Below are 12,014 nucleotides of genomic sequence, written 5' to 3'. Positions count from 1 at the left end.
AATCTAAGGTAAGGGCAGAAAACCGTGAGTTTCACACTAGTAGAAGGTGGAAGATGGAAACACGAAACTCTGTTCTCAGATATTCTGTTATAGCAGTGCAAATTGGATTAAGAGATGCTGGAATGAATGAATTCACTTTGGATGCTACTCTGTGCATGGCACACAGATGCAAGCCATTAATGATGCATGCTGTTGACTAGAAAAGGCTTTATAGGGAGTGATATTAGCAGAGAAAGAGTGTTGCACAGGATCCGTAGAGTGCCCACGTTGTACAGTAAAGTATGTTTGGGCTACAGGGCTAGGCAATGTTGTGAAAAGCACTCTGGTAGAAGGATGTCATTAATAATCAATTTAAATATTATAGGCAAGGCCAGGGTATGTGCATGGGGTTGCGGGGAGGAACCTAGTATACCATTTGACAAAGGAGTTTTTGTTCCAAGAAATAAGCCTAAGAAGCCTCCTGACATTAGAAGAGTTTGTGAACCAACCTTGCTGTTAGTGTCCTTATTTCTATCTGGGGTAGCTCATGCAAAGACCTTAGGAAATAAGGAGGAATAGGATGTCCCCAGTCACAGAAAACCAAAGGTTTGTCCTTTCTTGAAAAAGTCATGTCTAGATTCTGGTTTTATGGTAATAAATTTCCCCTGATGGGCTACAAATCCTCTCAGCTTCATGCCTCTTTGAAGCTCAACACTTAAACTACTCACTCTTACTGTTTTAGGCTTACAACAAAGGATTTAAAATCAGAAGACATAGGTTTGAGTACTTGCCTAGCCATTTGTTAACTGTGTGGTCTTGGATAAGCTTTCAATCTTTCTGAATCTGGTTTCTCATCAGTAAAACATCAAACTCTTGGGGGCTTCTCTGAGAATCAAATAACACAACAAATGTCAATGCACTTTGTGGACTTCAAGGCCTTCAACTAGAGTTTTCTATGATTATTACTGCTTCCTGCAAACTTCTAGGGAACAAGATGGCACATAAATGGCATTGTCTGGCTCACCCTGCAGCAGCTGTTCTGGTTCTGTTTATCACACATGGGTGAACAGTTTACTCCTAGGGAATAGTTTACTCATTACAGGGTTGTAACTGCTACAAATAGCATAGGGTGCCTCCCACCTAATGTAGAACACAGTCTACACCATCCCAAGAGCCAGCCAGATGCCAGATGCCACACTGTGTGTGCAGCAGAGAGTAGCAGGGCCTGCTGTCTTGCAAAAATGTAATGGCAGGTATCTAATGTGATTAAGGCTCCGCATGTGCAAGCCTGATTCTGGGACATGATGTTCTGAATCCCACTACAGACATTCTTGGACAGTAAAGTCCATTTTTCACCTGATTGCCCATATGAGTTTTCCTAGATTGGGCTGCGCCTTTGGTTTGCTCTTCAATTAAAGCAATATAGCACAGTGGAATGAATATGTGTTTTGGAGAGAAAATTTGGGTTTAAATCTTAGTTCTGCTTCTTAAAAACTGGCTTTGTGTGCATTCACTCTCTGAGTCTTGGTTTTCTTACTTATGAAGTAGTGCTTTTAAAATTAATTATTTTAATTGTACATATTTATGGGAACAATGTGATATCTTGGAGTGTATACAAGGTAGAATGATCAAATCAGGGTAGTGAACATTTTCATTTCCTTAAACATTATTTAAAAAATGTGGCTAACATATAATAAGTATATAAATTTATAGATAAGTGGGATATTTTGACACATGTATGTAGTATGTACTCATTAAATCAGAGAAATTAACATTTCTATCTTCTTACTATTACTTTGTGTTTGGAGACTGTAAGATCCTTTCTTCAAGTTAATCTTAAAATATATTATAGAAGGGAGATTCAAGATGGCGGGCTACAGTGAGGCTGCATTCCTTGTAGCTCTGTGATCTGGGATTCAATCAGTGGGAATACTGTTTCTCTGTGAGGTAGATGAAAGAGGGATTTCACTAAAACCCAACATTGGACAGTCAGAGTGTCTTAAAGACTCAGAAATTTGGGTAAGTTGAACAAAGTAAAAGTACATTGGAGCCAAGCTGGTGGCAGCCCCAGCGGCAGTGTGGTCAAGGTGTTGGTTTGACAAAGAGGGAGGGAGAACAGAGAAACACGATGAACAGATTTTGTACAGAAAAATCCTGAGATCAGAAAAGCAGCCTGACCTTAACTAACCTAGAGGCTTCACTGTACACTAATTGCATGAAAAGTGCCCCATGTTTTCCAACTGTCTGTAGAGAGCCGAGGAGGGAGCCACCACAGGCAGCCCTGCTGCAGCTGCTGCTGAGGGAGCTGGCAGACCTGAGCTTCAGGGTCCTGGCAAGTGCCTGCCACATGACGTAGGCTGTACTTAGCAGAATCAGAGCAAAACAGGCGTGGAAAATATTTTATCTAGGGAGATTTAAATTGGAAAAGTGAAAGGGAGCCAAACTCGCTTCCCCATTTGAGTCTGGTGTCTCACAAGATCAGCTGAAGTGGGTCAGGAATCTGAACCCGGGGGTGTGAATACATTCAGGGTGTAAAGCTGGGAAGCCTAGAAAGGCTGTGTTCATGGCAGCAGATAGGGTGAGGGATTGTCTTCCCTGCTCCGTGAGTAGAATTTTAGGGAGACTCCTGAGATCCAGACTTGCAGCAGAGATTAGCAACTGTCAAGCTGTAGGGGTGTGTGGATCTAATCTCTCCAGAGCAGTCACCATCCAACAAAGCCCCTGAGGCCTGATTAAATCCATACTCCACCTGCAGAAACTCTACTTATAAAATTCTGTAGTGGCCCTACCCTGGGAGAGCATGAACTTGGTCTGTGCAGACAGAAGTTTGGTTGAGGTGCTGGTTCAGCACAGAGGGAGGGACTTCTGTGCAGACAGAAGTTCAGTGGACAGTACTTCCCATCTCATCCTACCCCATGAGAATGGAAGCTGAGAATTTTTGAACTCCAAATGGCAACTTAGTGAGTAACACCAACCTCAGCCCTTACTGTCATGCTCAGTACATAGCTCAAGAAGAAAGGGAAAGACAGTTGGCTTAGACAGTGAACGTATATTCTCATTGACTATTTTGACCACCTCAATGGAAATTATTCCTTAACTTTTCATTGAGAATCTCTCTCTCTCTCTCTCTCTCTCTCTCTCTCTCTCTCTCGCTGATTGGTTCATGGACATATATACACATACTTTTTTATTTCTGTTTTTCTAATTTGTAGCATTAAAAAAATGTAGTTATTTTTCCTTGACTTGTATTTTGAGGATTAGAACGTTTGATTAGTATATTTTGGTTTTGTTTTCTACTGTTTTTCATTTGTCTATTTCTCTTTTATCTTTTTGTCTTCTGCTAAAAGTCAAAAATTTCATCCTCTCTTTCATTTTTTAAGTTTTTACTTCAGATTTTCTCCTCTTTTCTGATAACCATCACATCTCTATATTCTCTCTGTGCATTTCTGAAATTGTAAACATATCACATTTTCTTTTCTCTTAATTAACTATATTTTTACCCTCCTTTAGCACCAATTGATTCATATAATACCTTGCAGCCACCATTAATCCTGTTGAAATTATTACTTCTGTGGATGTCATGGTGGACAACTGTTGTTTGATGTAATGCCAGATATAATATATAATTACTTATTGTTTTTACTGATGGCAATTACTGACCCTGCCATTTCTGTTTTTTTAAAATTACTTTATTTTAATTAGGTATGTATGACAGCAGAATGCATTTTGATTCATTGTGCACAATTGCAGCACAACTTTACATGTATACGGTTGTACAAGATGTAGATTCACACCATATGTGCAGTCACACTTGTACCTAGGGTAATGATGTCCATCTCATTCTGCCATCTTTCCTGTACCCATGCACCCTTCCTCCCCTCCCTCCCCTTTGCCCTGTCAAAATTCCTCCATTTTCCTCATGCCTCTCCCCTCCCCATTATGGATAAGCATTCACTTATCAGAGAAAACATTCAGCCTTTGGTTTTTTGGGATTGGCTTACTTAGCATGATATTCTCCAACCCCATTCATTTACCTGCAAATGACATAATTTTATTCTCTTTTAATGCTGAGTAATATTCCATTGTGTATATATACTGCAATTTCTTTATCCATTCAAGAGCATCTAGGTTGGTTCCACAGTTTAGCTATTGTGAATTGAGCTGCTATGAACATTGATGTGGCTGCATTACTATAATATGCTAATTTTAAGTCCTTTGGATATAAACCAAGGAGTGGGATAGCTGAGTCAAATGGTCGTTCCATTCCAAGTTTTCTAAGGAATTTCTATACTGCTTTACAGATTTGTTGTACCAATTTGCAGTTCCACCAGTATGAATGTGCCCCCCTCACCTTCTCGCCAACATTTATTGTTGGTTGTGTGTATTCTTGATAACTGCCATTCTGACTGGTGTGAGATGAAATCTTAGAGTAGTTTTGATATTCATTTCTAACAAAAAAGGTGAAAGACCTCTACAATGAAAACTTCAGAACACTAAGAAAGAAAATGAAGAAGACCTTAGAAGATGGAAAGATCTCCTAAGCTCTTGGATAGGTAAAATTAATATTGTAAAAATTACCATACTATGCAAAGTTCTATACAGATCCAATGTGATTCCAATTAAAATCCCACCATCATTCCTTATAGAAATAGAAAACGTAATCATGAAATTTATTTTGAAAATAAGAGACCCAGAATAGCTAAAGCAATCCTTAGCAAGAAGAGTAAAGCAGGAGGCATCACAATATCAGACTTTAAACTATACTACAAAGCTATAGTAACAAAAATGGTATGGTATTGGCACCAAAATAGACATGTAGACCAATGGTACAGAATAGAAGATACAGAGATAAATCCACATAAATACAGTTATCTCATACTAGACAAAGGTATCAAAAACATGCAGTGTAGAAAAGATCACCTCTTCAACAAATGATGCTGGGAGAACTGGAAACCCATATGCAGCAAATGAAATTAAACCCTGTCTCTCACCATGCACAAAACTCAACTCAAAGTGGATCAAGAATCTAGGAATTAGTTCAGAGACCCTGTGCCTAATAGAGGAAAAAGTAGGCCCAAATGTTGGATTAGGCCTCAACTTCTTTAACAAGACTCCTAAGGCACAAGAAACAAAATCAAGAATTAATAAATGGGATGGATTCAAACTAAAAACTCTTCTCAGCTAAAGAAACAAACAATGAAGTATGCAGTTAGCCTACATTTTGGGAGCAAATTTTTGACACACGCACATCAAATAGAACACTAATCTCCAGGATATATAAAGAATTCAAAAAACTTAACACTAAAAAAAAAAGCCAAATAACCCAACCAATAAATGGGCTAAGGAGCTGAACAGACACTTCTCAGAAGAAGATATACATTCAATCAACAAATATATGAAAAAATGCTCAATATTTCTGTGAATTGAGCTGCTATGCACATGAATGTGGCTGAATTACTATAGTATGTTGATTTTAAATCCTTTGGATATAGGCTAAGGAGTGGGATAGCTGCATCAAATGGTAGTTCCATTCCACGTTTTCTAAGGAATCCCCATATTGCTTTTCAGGTTGGTTGCAACAATTTGCAGTCCCACCAGCAATGTATGAGTGTGCCAATTGTGGAAATTAACACTGTAGATGTCATAATAGGAACCAAGTATAGGATTGTTGCTATTATTTGTTTCTCCCTAATCTGTAAGGTACTGGAAATATACAGGAACACTACAAGTTTATAGGGTAGAAACTTCTCCTGAACTAAACTCAACCAAAAGATAGCACACTTTGCTCAATACACAAATTAATGACACTAAATCTTTAGCTATGCTTTAATACAAAGAACAGAAGATACAAAACCCCAAACTAATGACCAGGCCCCAAGTAGAAACAACGAGGTGTGGGCCTCCGGGTCCTGCCTATGGACTCCATTGCTGTAGCAGAAAGAATGAAGTAACACAAAGCCTTTGAGGGGATCTCAATCCAGATCATTCTAGGACACTTTAGTAACTGAAGACTGTGCCCTAAAAAAAGAAATAGAGGAATCTACTTCAATTGATGCATAAGACCAAGACCTCTGAAAACACAAGAAAATAGGCAAACAAATTACCCCCTGCCCATTCACAATTCCCCAAAAAAGGAACCCACTGATAGTGAGGTAGATGAAAACCCAGAGAAATATTGTAAAAAACTGACTAGCAAAATGTTCAATGAAATAAAAAAAGACCTAAGGAAGGAATTAAAAGAATAATTGCAGGACATGAAAGACCATTTTAATAAAGAAATAGAAATAGTAAAAAGACACCAAGCAGAATTCCTAGAAATGAAAGACAAGATTGATCAAATCAAAAACTCACTTGAAGGTATCAATAACAAACTAGAGGGTATAGAAAATAGAACCTCAGCCCTTGAAGGCAGAACTTCAGGCATTGAAGTCAGGCTGTATAGGGTATAGACTTGAAAGCACAGAAGGCTCTAAGGCAAAAAATTATAGAACACGACCAGAATATATAAGAACTCTGGGATAACTTTAATAGACCAAACCTGAAAATCATTGAGATATAAGAGAACATGGAGATACAAACTAAAGGCATTAAGAATATTTCAGTAAGACAGTTACAGAAAACCTCTCCCATACCAGAAATGAGATAGACGTCCACATACAAGAACTTACAGGAACCCAAATAGATCCAGCCAAATGAGAAGCTCACTGAGACATATCATAATCAAAATGCTTAACATAGAAAATAAGAAAAGAATATTAAAAGCCACAAGAGAGAAATAACAGGTCACATGTAGAGGTAAACCAATAGGTTTACTCTTGATTTTTCTGTTCAGACCCTAAAATCAAGGAGGGCCTGGAATGAGATAATTCAAACCATAAGAGAAAACAACTGTCAGACAAGGTTATTACACCCCCAAAGCTCAGTTTCAAATTTGAGGGAGAAATGAAAACATTCCATAAGAAAGAATAAACTAAAAGAATTTATGAGCATGAAACCAGCACTACAAGGAATACTTAAAGGTGAACTTCACACAGAGGAATAAAAAAACAATTCCCAAAGCCCACAAACAGAGGAAGTTCAATAGAAGAATAATCCACTAAATGATAATCAACGCAGGATAAAATATAGCAAAAAATCAAAATAGCAGGACACTACAAACACATATCCATACTAACATTGAATTTTAATGGTTTTATCTCCCCAATTAAGACACACATTAGAAGAATGTATCTAAAAACAAAATCCAACTATATTTTTTTCTCTTATATGTTTATAAGAGACCCGTCTTATAGGCAAAGGCCCCCACAGACCAAAGGTAAAAGGATGGCAAAAAATATTCCAGCTATATGGTCCAAGAAAACAAGCAGGAGTAGATATTCTCTTATCTGATAAAGTATATTTCAAGCAAAAATTAATCAGAAGAGACAAAGAGGGACATTACATCCTAGTAAAGGGAATACTCCAACAAGAAGATATAACCATAGTGAACATTTATGCGCCAGATGTCAATACACTCAATAACATGAAAAAAAAAATAACCACATAGACCCCAATGCATGAATACTGGGGGATTTCTTTTTTTTTTTTAAAGAGAGAGTGAGAGAGCAGAGAGAGAGAGAGAGAGAGAATTTTTTAAATATTTATTTATTTTTTTTAGTTCTCGGCGGACACAACATCTTTGTTGGTATGTGGTGCTGAGGATCGAACCCAGGCCGCACGCATGCCAGGCGAGCGCGCTACCGCTTGAGCCACATCCCCAGCCCTGGGGGATTTCAATAGGAAATTTAGACACAACTGACTTCCCAAAATTTTCACCAATAGACAGATCCTCAAAACAAAACAAAACAAAACAAAAAACTAACAAAGATGTTTCCAATCTAGATAGCACCATAATTGAAATGGACTTAATGGACATCTACAGAATATTCCACTCTCAAATAACAAACTACCTTCTTCTCAGCTGTTCATGGAACTTTTATCCAAAATATATCATATTCTAGGCCACAAAGCAAATCTCAAAAATAAAAAAATTATATAATCTCATGTATCCTATCAGATCATAATGAAATTAAACTAGAAATCAATAGCAGGAAAAATAATAGAAACCACATGAACTCATGGAGATTGAACAATACTCTTAAATGAATAATAGATCAAAGAGGAAATAAGAACAGAGATCAAGAAATTCTCATAAATGACTGAGAACATATCAAAATCTATGGAAGAAGTTCTAAGAGGCAAATTTATAGTACTGAGTGCCTACATTAAATAGAGAGATCCCAAATAAATAGGCTCATGTTCCACCTCATGGCCTTAGAAAAAGAAAAACAAACTAACACCGAAGCCATTAGAAGAGAGGAAATAATTAAAAATCAATGAAATTGAGAACAAATAAACAATACACAGAATCAATGTAACAAAGAGTTGGTTCTTTAAAAAGATAAATAAAAATTGAGAAATACTTAGCCAAACTAAGAAAAAAAGAAAGAATGAGAAGAAGCAAGTCAATAGCATCAGAGATATAAAAAGGAGATATCACCACAGACCCCTCTGAAGTCCACAGGATTATCAGATCCTATCTGGAAAATATGTACTACAACAAATTGGAAAATCTGGAAGACATGGACAAATTTTTAGACACAACTGACTTCCAAAAATTTAACCAGGAAGATACAGAAATACTAAAGAGACCCATAACAAGTAATGAAATTGAAATAGCAATTAAAATTTTCAAAAAACAAAAACCCTGTACCTAATGAATTCTCAGCTGGGTTTTATCAGACCTACATGGAAGAACTAACAGAAGTCTTTCTCAAATTATTCCACAAAATTGAAAGAGAGGGAACATTCCCAAATACTTTTTCTTTTGGGATATTAGAGATTAAACTCTGGGACACTCCATCACCGAGCCACATCCCCAGCCCTGTTGTGTATTTTATTTAGAGATAGGGTCTTGCTGAGTTTCTCTGACTGAGGCTGGCTTTGAACTCTTGATCCTCCTGTCTCAGCCACCCTAGCCACTGGGATTATAGGTATGCACCACCACACCTGACCTCCCAAATACTTTTTATGAAGCTAATATAATCCTGATACTAAAACCAGACAAAGATGCATCAAGGAAAGAAAACCATAAACCAATATCCCTGATGAACATAGATGCAAAAATCCTAAATAAAATATTAGCAAACTGCACTAAAAAAAACATCAAGAGCCAAGAGTGGTGGTGCATTCCAGTAATCCCAGCAGCTCAGGAGGCTGAGCGAGGAGGATCTAGAGTTCAAAGCCAGCATTAGTATTGGTGAGGTACTAAGCAACTCAGTGAGACTTTTCCTTTAAATAAAATACAAAATAGGGCTGGGGATGTGACTCAGTGGTCTAGTGCCCCTGAATTCAATCCTTGGTATAAAACAAAACAAATAAACAAACAAATACCCCCCCAGCCCCCCCAAAAAACCAAAACCTCAAACATCAAGAAGGTAATATGCCGTGACTAGTACAAATCAATAAATGTGATTAATCAATTAGAATTAAGAATAAAAATCACATGATCATCTCAATAGATTCAGAAAAGGCCTTTGATAAAATCCAACATGCATTCATGTTAAAAATGCTGAAGAAGGTAGGGATTAATGGAACCTACCTCCATATTGTAAAGACCATTTATGACAAACCCAACACCAACCTCATACCAATGGAAAAAAACTAAAAGCATTTCAACTAATTTCAGGAACAAGTCAGAGCTGTCTACTCTCACCACTCCTATTCACTATAGTCCTTGAAACATCATCCAGAGCAATTAGGCAAGAAAAGGAAATCAAAGGGATACAAATAGGCAAAGAAGAAGTCAAGCTACCTCTATTTGTTGATGATATCATCATATATCTAGAAGATCCAAAAAACTCCACCAGAAGATTTCAGAGCTTTTAAATTAATTTATCAAAGTAATAGGACATAAGATCAATGCCCATAAATCAATACTTTCCCCATACTTCAACAGTGATTCAATTGAGGAAGAAATCAGGAAAACTAGTCCATTCACAATAACCTAACAAAAACAAAAAAGCTTGGAAATTAATTTAATTAATTTAAGGAGGTAAAAGAACTCTACAACAAAAATTATAGAACACCAAAGAAAGAAATTGAAGATCTTAGACGGTGGAAAGACATCCATGTTCTTAGACAGAATTAATATTGTCAAGATGGTCATACTACCAAAAGCAATATACAGATTCAATGTAATCCCCATCAAAATACCAATGACATTCTTCACAGAAGAAAATAAAAACAATTCTTAAATCTATTTGGAAGAATTAGAGACACAAAATAATCAAAGAAATACTAAGCAAGTAAAGTGAAGCAGGAGGCATCAATATCTGATCTGAAATTGTACTACAAGGCTGAAGTACCAAAACTAGAATGATACTGGCATCAAAATAGACATGAAGACTAACAGAGTAGAAGAGAAGACACAGACAAATCCACAAACTTATAGTTGTTTGGTATTTGACAAAGATGCCAAAAATATATCTAAAGAGAAAAGATAGCCTTTTAAACAAATGGTGCTGGGAAAACTGGATAATTACACGTAGATGAGTGAAAGTAGATCCCTCTCGTTCACCCTGCAAAAAACTCATATTGAAATGGATCAAAGACTTAGGAATAATACCAGAAACCTTATGACTGCTGGAAGAAAACATAGAGTCTACACTCCATCATATAGGTGCTAGAACCACTTTCCTTAACAAGACCCTCAAAGCACAAGAAATAAAACCAAGAATCAATAAGTGGGGTGGCATTAAACTAAAAAGCTTCTGCACAGCTAAGAAAATGGTTAAAAGTATGAAGAGAAAGCTGTTGCGTTGGAAGAAAATCTTTGCCAGCTACTCCTCCAATAGGGGATTAATATCCAGACTAAGCACCAAAAACGAATAGCCTAATCAATAAATGGGCAAAAGAACTGAACAGAAACTTCTCAATACAAGAAACACAAAAGGTCAATAAATACATGAAAAAATGTCCAACATCTCTAGCAATCAGGGAAATGAAAATCAAAACTACACAAAATTTCATCTCATTTTTGTCAGAATGACAAGGGTCAAGAAAACAAACAAAAATAAATGCTGGCAAGGTTGTGGGGAGAAAGGAACATTGGACATTGTTGGTGGGAGTGCAGACTGGTACAACCACTCTGAAAAGCAGTTTGGAGAGTCCTAAGAAATTTAGGGATGAAACTACCATATGACTCAGCTCTTCCATTCCTTGTTATATGCCCCCAAAATCTAAAACTACAGCAACTTAGTCACATCAATGTTTATAGCAGCATAATTCAGAAGAGCTAAATTATGGAATCAACTCAAATGCCTACCAATAGACAAATGGATTAAGAAATTGTGATATTACATATGTGTGTGTGTGTGTGTGTGTGTGTGTATAGTGATGTATATAGTGGGATATATATATATATATATATATATATTCTGATATATATATATATATATATATAATATATATTATTCTGACATATATAATATATACATATAATGAGATATATATATTTACATTGTGTAAATACACACACATACAGTGGTGTTCTACTCAGCCATTAAAAAGAGTGAAATTATGGTATTTGTTGGCAAATGGAAGGAAATGAGGATATCACGCCAAGTAGAATTAGTCAAACTCAGAAACTCAAAGGTCAAATGTTTTCTTTCATATGTGAAGCTAGAGTTAAATAAAGGAAACGGAAAAGGAAAGATAAGTTTAAGATTACATTAAGAACCAATCAAATACAAATTAATAGAAGAGCAAAAGGAAGTTTAGTACAGTAGAGGAAGGAGAAGAGGAGGAAGAGTGGACAGAAGGGGAAAGGGGGAGGGGAAGGGGTGGCTCATGAACCGAAATCTATTTCATGCATGTATGAGTTTGTTGGGATGAACCCAACAATTTCGTATAACCATTAAGCTCTAATAAAAATACATTATAGAACTCTAGTCCCCCCACCATGTTGTAGAATACTAGAACTTATTACTTCTATT

The sequence above is a fragment of the Urocitellus parryii genome, chromosome 4 (assembly GCF_045843805.1).
Source record: "Urocitellus parryii isolate mUroPar1 chromosome 4, mUroPar1.hap1, whole genome shotgun sequence".
In the NCBI taxonomy this organism is placed as follows: Eukaryota; Metazoa; Chordata; class Mammalia; order Rodentia; family Sciuridae; genus Urocitellus; species Urocitellus parryii.
The sequence above is the reverse complement of the archived record's forward strand: the minus strand, read 5'-3'. Positions refer to the sequence as shown.